The following is a 2,500-nucleotide window of genomic DNA, read 5'->3' on the forward strand; positions in this document are numbered from 1 at the left end:
CATTACCATGGTCTTGTTATACATTACTAGTTTGTTATCTGAAACCCAACATAGATGAAGTTGCATAAGTAGTCTTGATGAGAGCTCTGCAATGGCTTACGGTCACACTACCCTGAGAACGCCCGATCTCGTCTGGTCTCGGAAGCTAAGCAGGGTTTGCCCTGGTTAGTACTTGGATGGGAGACCACCTGGGAATACCAGGTGCTGTAAGCTTTTCCCCTCTTGCTTCCATTACCATGGTCTTGTTATACATTACTAGTTTGTTATCTGAAACCCAACATAGATGAAGTTGCATAAGTAGTCTTGATGAGAGCTCTGCAATGGCTTACGGTCACACTACCCTGAGAACGCCCGATCTCGTCTGATCTCGGAAGCTAAGCAGGGTTTGGCCTGGTTAGTACTTGGATGGGAGACCACCTGGGAATACCAGGTGCTGTAAGCTTTTCCCCTCTTGCTTCCATTACCATGGTCTTGTTATACATTACTAGTTTGTTATCTGAAACCCAACATAGATGAAGTTGCATAAGTAGTCTTGATGAGAGCTCTGCAATGGCTTACGGTCACACTACCCTGAGAACGCCCGATCTCGTCTGATCTCGGAAGCTAAGCAGGGTTTGGCCTGGTTAGTACTTGGATGGGAGACCACCTGGGAATACCAGGTGCTGTAAGCTTTTCCCCTCTTGCTTCCATTACCATGGTCTTGTTATACATTACTAGTTTGTTATCTGAAACCCAACATAGATGAAATTGCATAAGTAGTCTTGATGAGAGCTCTGCAATGGCTTTCGGTCACACTACCCTGAGAACGCCCGATCTCGTCTGATCTCGGAAGCTAAGCAGGGTTTGGCCTGGTAAGTACTTGGATGGGAGACCACCTGGGAATACCAGGTGCTGTAAGCTTTTCCCCTCTTGCTTCCATTACCATGGTCTTGTTATACATTACTAGTTTGTTATCTGAAACCCAACATAGATGAAGTTGCATAAGTAGTCTTGATGAGAGCTCTGCAATGGCTTACGGTCACACTACCCTGAGAACGCCCGATCTCGTCTGATCTCGGAAGCTAAGCAGGGTTTGGCCTGGTTAGTACTTGGATGGGAGACCACCTGGGAATACCAGGTGCTGTAAGCTTTTCCCCTCTTGCTTCCATTACCATGGTCTTGTTATACATTACTAGTTTGTTATCTGAAACCCAACATAGATGAAGTTGCATAAGTAGTCTTGATGAGAGCTCTGCAATGGCTTACGGTCACACTACCCTGAGAACGCCCGATCTCGTCTGATCTCGGATGCTAAGCAGGGTTTGGCCTGGTTAGTACTTGGATGGGAGACCACCTGGGAATACCAGGTGCTGTAAGCTTTTCCCCTCTTGCTTCCATTACCATGGTCTTGTTATACATTACTAGTTTGTTATCTGAAACCCAACATAGATGAAGTTGCATAAGTAGTCTTGATGAGAGCTCTGCAATGGCTTACGGTCACACTACCCTGAGAACGCCCGATCTCGTCTGATCTCGGAAGCTAAGCAGGGTTTGGCCTGGTTAGTACTTGGATGGGAGACCACCTGGGAATACCAGGTGCTGTAAGCTTTTCCCCTCTTGCTTCCATTACCATGGTCTTGTTATACATTACTAGTTTGTTATCTGAAACCCAACATAGATGAAGTTGCATAAGTAGTCTTGATGAGAGCTCTGCAATGGCTTACGGTCACACTACCCTGAGAACGCCCGATCTCGTCTGATCTCGTCTGATCTCGGAAGCTAAGCAGGGTTTGGCCTGGTTAGTACTTGGATGGGAGACCACCTGGGAATACCAGGTGCTGTAAGCTTTTCCCCTCTTGCTTCCATTACCATGGTCTTGTTATACATTACTAGTTTGTTATCTGAAACCCAACATAGATGAAGTTGCATAAGTAGTCTTGATGAGAGCTCTGCAATGGCTTACGGTCACACTACCCTGAGAACGCCCGATCTCGTCTGATCTCGGAAGCTAAGCAGGGTTTGGCCTGGTTAGTACTTGGATGGGAGACCACCTGGGAATACCAGGTGCTGTAAGCTTTTCCCCTCTTGCTTCCATTACCATGGTCTTGTTATACATTACTAGTTTGTTATCTGAAACCCAACATAGATGAAGTTGCATAAGTAGTCTTGATGAGAGCTCTGCAATGTCTTACGGTCACACTACCCTGAGAACGCCCGATCTCGTCTGATCTCGGAAGCTAAGCAGGGTTTGACCTGGTTAGTACTTGGATGGGAGACCACCTGGGAATACCAGGTGCTGTAAGCTCTTCCCCTCTTTCTTCCATTACCATGGTCTTGTTACACATTACTAGTTTGTTATCTGAAACCCAACATAGATTAAGTTGCATAAGTAGTCTTGATGAGAGCTCTGCAATGGCTTACGGTCACACTACCCTGAGAACGCCCGATCTCGTCTGATCTCGGAAGGTAAGCAGGGTTTGGCCTGGTTAGTACGTGGATGGGAGACCACCTGGGAATACCA

At 46.6% G+C, this 2,500-nt stretch overlaps 10 non-coding genes and 1 pseudogene across 10 annotated transcripts in view; all 11 read left to right on the plus strand.

Annotated features, from left to right (window-relative positions):
* The first annotated feature begins 94 nt into the window (after positions 1-94).
* On the plus strand, positions 95-213 carry LOC125792519 (5S ribosomal RNA). Its single transcript, XR_007432251.1, has one exon. It is a non-coding gene; the product is annotated as a 5S ribosomal RNA (ribosomal RNA).
* A 110-nt stretch (positions 214-323) lies between these two features.
* LOC125793085 (5S ribosomal RNA) lies at positions 324-442 on the plus strand. The gene has a single exon (XR_007432677.1). It is a non-coding gene; the product is annotated as a 5S ribosomal RNA (ribosomal RNA).
* Positions 443-552: 110 nt separating this feature from the next.
* LOC125793086 (5S ribosomal RNA) lies at positions 553-671 on the plus strand. The gene has a single exon (XR_007432678.1). It is a non-coding gene; the product is annotated as a 5S ribosomal RNA (ribosomal RNA).
* Positions 672-781: 110 nt separating this feature from the next.
* LOC125792159 (5S ribosomal RNA) lies at positions 782-900 on the plus strand. Its single transcript, XR_007431891.1, has one exon. It is a non-coding gene; the product is annotated as a 5S ribosomal RNA (ribosomal RNA).
* A 110-nt stretch (positions 901-1,010) lies between these two features.
* On the plus strand, positions 1,011-1,129 carry LOC125793087 (5S ribosomal RNA). The gene has a single exon (XR_007432679.1). It is a non-coding gene; the product is annotated as a 5S ribosomal RNA (ribosomal RNA).
* Positions 1,130-1,239: 110 nt separating this feature from the next.
* LOC125791997 (5S ribosomal RNA) lies at positions 1,240-1,358 on the plus strand. Its single transcript, XR_007431729.1, has one exon. It is a non-coding gene; the product is annotated as a 5S ribosomal RNA (ribosomal RNA).
* A 110-nt stretch (positions 1,359-1,468) lies between these two features.
* Positions 1,469-1,587, plus strand: LOC125793088 (5S ribosomal RNA). Its single transcript, XR_007432680.1, has one exon. It is a non-coding gene; the product is annotated as a 5S ribosomal RNA (ribosomal RNA).
* Positions 1,588-1,697: 110 nt separating this feature from the next.
* Positions 1,698-1,826, plus strand: LOC125792609 (5S ribosomal RNA; annotated as a pseudogene).
* A 110-nt stretch (positions 1,827-1,936) lies between these two features.
* Positions 1,937-2,055, plus strand: LOC125793089 (5S ribosomal RNA). The gene has a single exon (XR_007432681.1). It is a non-coding gene; the product is annotated as a 5S ribosomal RNA (ribosomal RNA).
* Positions 2,056-2,165: 110 nt separating this feature from the next.
* Positions 2,166-2,284, plus strand: LOC125792251 (5S ribosomal RNA). Its single transcript, XR_007431983.1, has one exon. It is a non-coding gene; the product is annotated as a 5S ribosomal RNA (ribosomal RNA).
* Positions 2,285-2,394: 110 nt separating this feature from the next.
* Positions 2,395-2,500, plus strand: part of LOC125792371 (5S ribosomal RNA) — a 119-nt gene continuing 13 nt past the window's right edge. The window contains exon 1 of the ribosomal RNA XR_007432103.1: positions 2,395-2,500. This exon is cut by the window's right edge and continues 13 nt beyond it. This is a non-coding gene — a ribosomal RNA (5S ribosomal RNA).

Source organism: Astyanax mexicanus, unplaced genomic scaffold (genome assembly GCF_023375975.1).
Source record: "Astyanax mexicanus isolate ESR-SI-001 unplaced genomic scaffold, AstMex3_surface scaffold_36, whole genome shotgun sequence".
NCBI classification, from domain to species: domain Eukaryota; kingdom Metazoa; phylum Chordata; class Actinopteri; order Characiformes; family Acestrorhamphidae; genus Astyanax; species Astyanax mexicanus.